A 9,101-nucleotide genomic window follows, 5' to 3' on the forward strand; every position below is an offset into this window, starting at 1 on the left:
TTTTTTAGAAGACGACTCCCAAAGCATACCACAGTTTTCTTGTTTCTTCTGTGGCTTATTTCACTCGGTAGAATTCTTTATAGGACGAGAGGTGATTCCCCCCGTGCTGGGGAGGACATGAGGAAACGTTTCTTTTCAGACTGACAGGGCACTGCACAGGGAGGTGGTGGAGTCCCTCCCCTTCCCTGGAGGGGTTCAAGAGCCGCGTAGATGTGGCACTGAGAGACACTGTTAGTGGGCATGGTGGGGACAGGCCGACAGCTGGAATAGGTGATCTGAGATATTTTTTTCAACCTTAATGATTCAAAGTCTGTGAGGGTCAAATTGCAATGTCTACGTAGTAGTCATGCATGGCAGTTGGTATGGTATGGAGGCAGGAGCCAACTTGTCTCTCACGTAAAACATTTCTTTTAGGTAGGATCGTCACCACGGCTGCAGAGCATCTGTGGTGTGAGTCAAGGCTTGAGCAGGTTCAGGCGTGGAGAAGATGTATCTGTGTGCTCCATAACTGCTTTTCATGCTCATTGCTGGGCTTGTAAATGCCTGACCAACTTGTGGAAAAGTTGCTTAGAGCAGTTGGAATGCTTCCCACAGATCTCAGAGGATATATGCTTATACTTTCCTTTTAATCACTGAAGCTGAAGTACGTTTTGTTGATTTTTTTTTTTTCTTCTACAAGAGCTGTTCTGAAAGTAATGCTTCCTATTTCATTATGTCAGCCCACGCTGTCAGGGGCAGATGGTGGCATGGCAGCAGAGGTTGAACCTTCCCACCAACATTCCCTTGCATATTTTTGCTGTGCGACAGATGGCAGCAGAGGGGCAGTCTGACAGAATGACATCTCACACGGGAGTGCAAATGAAGCAAAGGTGTGGAATTGAATTCCTCCATCTGGAAAAAAAAGACCCCCACTGACCTTCACTGACCATCACTGACACTTGATGAACGTCTTTGGAGACCGAACAGTGGATGTGGGTACAGTGAGGCATTGGGTGGTGCTTTTCAGCACTGGTGACAGCAACAGTGGTCACCTCCACAAGTAGAGATTTTGACAAGCGCAGTATGCAGGCTTGTGTTCATCACTGGTGAAAATGGTGACTGTTGAAAAATATTGTTTTGTAACTGAGAATTGTTTCTATCAAATAGTGTTATTATGCTCCCTGTATCTATTGTACTTTCCATGGAAATAAACAGGAGATACTATTTTCAGAGAGTCCCACATAATAAGAATAATAAGAAGTATGGTTATCATAGAGCCAGATGTGGAAAGGCTCTACATAGCACCAATTTACAGTTCCAAGTTTTATTTTATTTTATTTTATTTTATTTTATTTTATTTTATTTTATTTTATTTTGTGTGTGTGTGTGTGTGTGCCAGTATTGGCACTGTGATTAAACTGATTTTCTCTTTTCTCAGCTGCTCTGAAATGAGCTACGTCAACCATGAAACAGTACAATGAAGGACAGACACAATGACCAAAGGCTTCAGCAAACAAGTAGAGCCACAGTTTTCCTCAAGCCAACATGTAAGTGACAACTGTGGGTACTGTGTTGAACTGAGCTGTGAGAGTCTTCTTTCAAATCAAGAAGCAGATTTACTAATATTTTATAAATTATGCGTATTATTGACTGAGGACCCGCATCAGAATTATCCTGAGAAAAGTAACAGCTCTGTTGAAAACCTGATCCTGCAAGATTTGTATGATAGCATGTGACAATTCCTGGTAACACTGAGTTACTGTTATTTAAGGAGTGTTTTACACCAGTAGTATCCAAGAGGAGATCACCCTTGCCTTTGTGGTGTCCCTAACATGAATTGGGGCTTCATTATCTGCTTCTTTTCATTGTCAGGTAGTTTGAATAAGGGTATAAAGTGGTAACATTCACTCAAAGGCTTAGGCCGTTTTTTATTTGATTCTGTTCTTTGGCAGCAGAGGATGCTGTGAAGCTGCTGAAGCTCTGCAAGTAAGAAGGAAAAGAGACCTCTGCGTTTGACTCTTTTCTGCCACCAGCTGTGGAGGATCCTTTCAAGATTCCAGAATGAACCAGGAGACATGAATCCTAAAAGCAGGAGTGAAGGAAGTGTACTTTGCAGTGGAGATCTGAGGCTGAGGGAGTACACTACCACCTCACGGGCTGTGGTAAGATTGCTTAGTTCAGACGCACTAAGAGCTCTTTGCACCATTCTTTATCCATACAGGGTTGTGATACCTCACTTTCTTCTTGAATTACTTTCAGTGGATTTACTTAAACATTTTCATGATAACCATTGTGCATAATGTCCACTTCATGCTGTGGTAAAGCTCTGTTCTTTTAGTGGGATTCTTAGACACAACTATATTAGGAAAAAAAAAAAAAAAAAGCTGATGCCAAAATAAAAGAAATATAAAATGCATTCACGTTTATGGGAATTTCACTGATGTTTGTATTGGAAGTTGAGTACAAACTTTGATACCAAATGGTAATTCAGGCTGGGCAGAGCCACTTGATGTCTCTAGTTCAGCCCGGAGGCTCATGGCTCCCAGTCTGGATGGGATTGCTCAGAGCTTTTCTGTTCAGCTGCTTTTGGGTGCTAGTTTCCTGTTGTGCTTGGGGTCCTATCCCAGCACTGCAATGACATTATGGGGAGTATTTCTTTTTTTTTTCCTCACATCTAGCAAGATGTAAGCAATTGCTGTTACCACGTTGTGGTCAGCATTCACTTGCTGCTGAACTTTGAAGGCATGACGTTTTTACTGAGTAAAAACCAGCAAACAGCCAGATTTCTCAGGCTGTTTGCTGGAACTTGGTTAGGCTGCAATTTCTGGTGAAAGTGAGGGGGAGTGACAGACTGAAAATGTGACGCTCCCCCTATTTGCTGAATCCTCTCATCCTCAGCAGTCTGTGAGGTCCTCCTTTGTGAGGTTCTCCTTTGTGAGGTCCTTTGCTGTAACAGCAAGTTGAAGTTGAAACTTCAAGCAAATCCCATGTGCTTTCCTTTTGCAGAAGTGAGAAAGATGCAAGAATGGTTATTTGTGGCCTTGTTTATAAATGTACAACCAAACTGCGCTGGCCAGTAAAGAAAACATTATTTATTTTTCATCATTTGAATTAATGTTCCTCACCACATTATTCTGTCTTACCTCACTTTACAGTACCGAGAAGGGTAGTATGTATTGCACATATGTAAGAGGCTCAACTACTACAGTGATAGGACCCTAGGAAAGTAGCTTACATTTTTATCTGTGCTTTCAGTGTGCATTTGGTAAATGCAGACAAGGTAACTGGCTGAAGAACACTGAGAAACAGTGAGCAAAAAGATACCGTCAGATTTATAGTTCACCAGTTATTATTTAGCTGCTAGAGTGTGTACAAAACCTTACATTGTTGAATGAATTAGCTCTGCATCTGCTGAAGTATTTTTAGTAAGATAGTAATGTAAGAGAGCTATAACAGAGACAGTGTCACAGGAGTTCCCATCTGGTTTGTCTCTTTAAGGAGAAAACATGCCAGAGCCAGCAGGAGATTCTGCCCCTCCTGAAGTCACAGGAGAGTCTATGATTAGTAACATTAACCCCCATGTCTGGAAAATGGGGAAAAATTAGTGTGCTGAAAGGCTGCCAGAAGAGGAGTGCCTAATGCCTATTTCTGGAGATGAATTATAAAAGGAAAAGGCAAGAGGAAGGAGGGTGTTCCAGATGCTAAAATTGATCTCTGTGGCTGCAGTAACACCAGAAGCTTGGGTTAAGATTGCAGAAGTGTTATCTTCTTGTGTGTCCAAAACATTCCCAGCACAAGGCATGGTGGCAGGATGAAAGCTATGTCATTAGGTTCTAGTTCATCTCTAATTAACTGGACTAAATCATGTTCAAACCAGTAACTTCTAATAATTGTTTGCATTCCTTTTGTACAGTTTATTGCAGTGTTCAAGGTTTTGCATCAGCCTTTCACAGTCTGCATTTACTGATCATGTTAACAGACCTCTCTTCTAATTTTCATTCAAGGTCCCTTCATTTTCTACAGCTAGAAAATCATCTCCCCAGCAATTCTGTGGGTCAGTAGAACTTCTTTAAAATTCAGCTCCTCTTAGTATCATTGATGTTTCCTCTTTCTTGAATATCTAAAAACACAATGAGGTTCTTCTCCATGCCATCAGGACTTCCTCAGGTGTCTCTTCACCAGGAGATGGACAATTCTAGTCTAATAATTGTTTTTATGGCGATCACTGTCACCACATGCAAAGTATATGCCAGGAACACATTGCTTACCCTTGACTCTGAGCCTTCCATACTGGAAGGAATGAGCTGCTGTTAGTGAGAAGCCCAGCCACTGCCATGCTGTATCTGGACACGATCAAGCAGCAGCCCATGAATCTTCATGACAGGTTCACTGAAACGCACAGGATGAACCTGCATGTGCAGAATGCAATGGATCAGCTTGAACAGGAGGTAAATGATTTTTTAATGAACGTGAAGAAAAACAAACCTGAAATAGAAGAACAAACAACGTCAATCAAAAACAATTATTATAAGGCTTTGGAAGATGCAGATGAAAAAGTACAGCTGGCTAATTAAATGTATGATTTGGTAGACCATCATGTGAGAAAACTTGACCAGGAATTTGCTAAATTTGGAATGGAACTTGAAGCAGAGAATGCTGGAATCACAGAGATACTAAAGAGACAGTTGGAGGTGGATACAATGCGTACAATACAAATTCTTCTCAACCATTGGGATCATATAACTTGGGCTCATTACCTTAAGGACTTGGGGTCAACGCGATTACCATGGCAGTGCAAGTCACAGTGCAAACGAAGGAGGGAAGAGGAACATCTGGTCTAAAAGTCAGCTACGAAGCATTTAGGAACAATGATCTTCAGCTTGGAAGAAAATTTTAATTATCTAGAGATTTGACTGGATAATCATTATCAGCTCTGGAATTTACGTGAATGCAAATATTAAATTCATCAAAGAAAGATTACAAAATAGAAGAAAAAGCAAAAGTAACAAATCCAAAAGTTGATGAGCAATCCTCATCATCTTCCTCTTCTTCATTTCTGTTGTTGTATTCTTCATCTGCACTGGCACAAGAACTTTCCAGCAAACTGCAGTAATACAAAGTCTGATTCTAATAGCTGGGTTGACTGGACCTATGATCCAAATGAGCCACGCTACCTCATTTGTAATCAGGTGTCCTATTTTGGAACTGCCCCATTGACTGATTCCGTTACGGATGTGTGGACTGATAGAAGCACCAGAAGGGAAATGGTGCCTCCCAGAGTGTAGAGCTGCAATGAAGAGAAGATGCAGTGGACATAAATGAATGTATTCATCTGGGAAAAAAATTGCATACTAAAGATTTTACAGGGACTTAAGTGTGGGGAAGAATCCCTACCACACTTTTCTGTAACCATTTAAAGAAGGCATAGCAGTCATCAGATCTTGAACTATTGGTTTTGCTGTTTGTGTTTTAATATTGTACAAAAACTGTGCATATACATCCATGTGCTACTGATTCTATTCCAGTGAGCCTTGTGTTATTCCAGTGGCCAACACATACAGACATTTGTACTATCTAACCAGTTTATCTAAGCAATGGGAATTCTACAATCACTCAGTCTTTTAAAAAGGGGAATGGCATTAAACTAAAAGATGGTAAATTTAGGTTAGGTGTTAGGGAGAAAATATTTACTTAGAGAGTGGCGAAGAACAAACAATGCTTTGTTATTGTATACTTTTGAGTGTGGTTTGTGAAAGAGCACCTTAAAAAGCCAATCAACACGTGTCTGTTTTTAGTCTTACCAAAGAGGAATCATCACCTGCTGAATCACAGCTTTCACTTCCTTTGTTGCTAGAGATTTTTAATTTTTTCTCTTTTGTTAGCCTAGCTCTGTGGACTTGGCATTATGACCAACACCAAAAAAAGTCAAGCTAGAGATGAAGGTGGGGAGTGTAGAGGCAGGTCTATGGGCAGGGACTTTGTGGACTGAGTGTGAAGAAGTAGAGAAGCCTCCCCTGTAGATTAATGTAAGTGTTGTACTTTGCAGGACAGTGGACAGCAAAGGACAGAGTAGAAGTTTCTGGGGACTGTTTGTTTGGAGACGAGTAACATATTTTAAAAGTTAGTTTTCTCAAGTGGATTGAACTCTGGGGGAACTCTGCCAGGAATGATTTGGCTTGCATGAACTGAAATGGCTTTGTGGAGCAGGCTAGCATGCTGAAATCCATTACCATTTGCTGGTACTAGTGTTTTCCAGCAGCTTACTCTGTATGATCCCTTATGAGAAGATCTTGGAAATTCTGATGAGGTGAAGGTGCACCAGCTCAGCATCTCAGCATCAGACTTCCTTTCTTGCCTATTTATACAACTCAGCCTTCTTTCCAGAGCATGTTTTGTCATGAGTTCTGTGGGTCTTTTTTAGCTTTTAAGTGAAACAAATTGTCCCAGACAATACTGGTTTTCAGCACCACAATATCTTCCCCTTCTGGGTACATCTTCAGTTTCATTCCTTTTTAAATGTAATAAAACCCAGAGCACTGTCCTGATGCCTTTCTTCCCCTGTTCTTTAAAACTGCCTTGAAAGTCCCTAGCTAGATAATCACATGTTCATTACCGTTTTTCCCCAAGGGCCTTTTTTTTGTGTGTGTGGAAACACAGTTCTTAGGTCTGTTATCCTGAGTCTTCTTTTGCAGAGAAGAGCAGTTTTCTACTCTTACTTGTTGAAAACACCTACAAATTTTCCTCTCCCACAAGTTTTAAATGTTTGCTGTCTTACAGATGTCCTCATTTTCCATTAATGTGAGATACCAGAAGCATTTCTTCCTTAATTTTTTTTAAATAGGAAGCCTTGGAAAAGTTCTTATGTTTTCATCTCTCATGGAAGATTTAAGAGGGTGGCTTTCATTTTTTAAAGCAGGGGCCATGTGAACACTATGGGGCATAGAGACCCCACCCATCTTTGCTGCTTTTAAAGATAGGCTGTCACTTTGGCTATGAAGTTCAGTTGCACGTTACCAAAATGCGTTTAAAAATTGGGCTTCAATTCATCATTAGCATTTTTACAGTCAGTTTCTTAAATATGTAAAAGGCTACTTCTGTGAACTTGGGAAAGTGGAGGATATAGACCTATTGCACTACTTGAATATTCATTCAGTTCCCTCATCCTGGTATCGTTGTGACCCTCTTTCATTGTAATCCATTTATTTCTCATTTTGTATTTAGCTACAAGAAGGAAAAGAAAGGATATTAAATTTACAACAAGAAGTTGGCAACAATATTAGCCTATTCTACAATTGTGCATAGGATCCCATAAAGGTGTGAAATATTAACTGAACCATCCAATGTAAAAAAAAATTGAGTTATTTTTATTGTTGCTAGATAATCCAAAAACTTATGTCAGTGAAATAGTCTATTAGTCTGTAGATATTTCTCTAAAAACACGTTAACTCAGTTTTGTTGCATTTTCAGGGCAGTTTGGTCACAGAGGATTGTGACAGTGTTATATATTGTATAGCCCTGGGCTTCATGAAAGATGGATGTGTCGGGAAACATCCCTATCTTGGGGGAGAAATTTTACAATATAGAAAATAAGCAAGGTTCTTAAGTTATTATAATTTTAAAATTGATTGATTTCTCACTAATTTGAAGACTGTTTTATGTACTATCTTTATCTCAGCCATTTCATTTGTACTTATGTAAAAGATAAACAGCCTTTAAATTGTTAGGCAGTTTTCTCTGCTTTGACATGTTTTAAGTTTTGCTGTACATTTTCATGTATAGTTTTTGACAATTTACACAAATTCAGATAGCAAGTTATGTCTTGCATTCAAGAAACTTGACAAGTTTGGTTGACATTTTGGATCTAGAAAAACGTCCAAGCTTACGTAATTCCAGGCCATCCTGCAAGTGCTAACATCTAACATCTGTCATTCATCTGCTTGAACAACTTTGTTTTTTAAAGTGCAGACCACTGGCCTCATCATGCAAGGGAGATCTATTGAATCTCAGAGTGCTTTAATTATTATTTAGTATGTTCAGAAAGTGTTGAGATTCAGTATGATTTTTCTGAAAGTTTTCCTTGCAATTTGTGGGTATAGTATCTGCAAAAGGTGAAACTTCTGTTATCTAATTTGTCTCTGTATCTCCTGTAGCTTTTAATCAGCCTCTGCCTCACTGCTGGGACAAACAGTGATTCTACTGCTGATGCCCTGATATTGAGCATATGTCACAGGGAGTTGTTGGGGAAGGATTATTCTCTCACAGTACTGTAGTTGAAATTCCCAGGCATCAGGCTTAAATCAAAGAAAAGGAAGTTGTTTTTATGGATCCCTGTAGAAACAAACTAAGAGACTGAGTATCTCAGGGTGTTACTGCAGGTGGGAGTGTAAGTGGAATCATAAAGGAACTGAAAAAAAAAATAATGGAAAAGCTTTCAAATACACAGGTGCAACACCAGCCTGTGGCAATGGCTGTCCTTGAACAGCAAATTACCCTCCTAGAGTATAAGGGAAGAGTCAGTCTTGCCCTGCTTTTTTGTACTCTTTCCCAAAGTACCCATTAATGGCCACTGTCAGATAAAGCAGCATAGGTTTTTAGAGATTTGATCCGAATCACTGTGGGTGTCCTTATGTTGTTCATCCCCTACGTTTGTGAAACAGGAGTAGAATTCATGCCCAAGTATACATTTCTCAGTGTACAGGAAAAAATTAAAATTCATGCCTTTAGCCACACCACAGCATGTTTTCATGTTGTTAACGTACATACGAGGTTAATGAGCATAAACACATCCACTTAACTTAAGCATATTCTCCAGATTAAGAGCAGGAGTCCATTAGATCCTTGAATCTAAGTTTGTAGTTTAATATTCTGATAATGAACTGATGGTCTGAGAAGCAGAAATAAAACAGCATCGAGTTATTCTTCATTCTGCTGCAGCCTGATTTGTTTAGTTCACAAATTTTCAGGGACAGCAAGAAAAATGCAGGCTTTCAGTGCAGTCCAATGCCAAGAATGTAATCCACAGTTTGTCCTTAATCCCATGAGGATCATCTCAAATGTTTCCAGTGCTTTTGGCAGGAATATTAAATTACAAGATCTAGGATGCTTGCCAGAAACAGGAAAAA

General features: G+C 39.7%; 1 pseudogene; it reads left to right on the forward strand.

Moving 5' to 3' along the window:
• The first annotated feature begins 840 nt into the window (after positions 1-840).
• Positions 841-9,101, forward strand: LOC104913519 (annotated as a pseudogene).

This window comes from Meleagris gallopavo, chromosome 1 (assembly GCF_000146605.3).
Source record: "Meleagris gallopavo isolate NT-WF06-2002-E0010 breed Aviagen turkey brand Nicholas breeding stock chromosome 1, Turkey_5.1, whole genome shotgun sequence".
Taxonomy (NCBI): domain Eukaryota; kingdom Metazoa; phylum Chordata; class Aves; order Galliformes; family Phasianidae; genus Meleagris; species Meleagris gallopavo.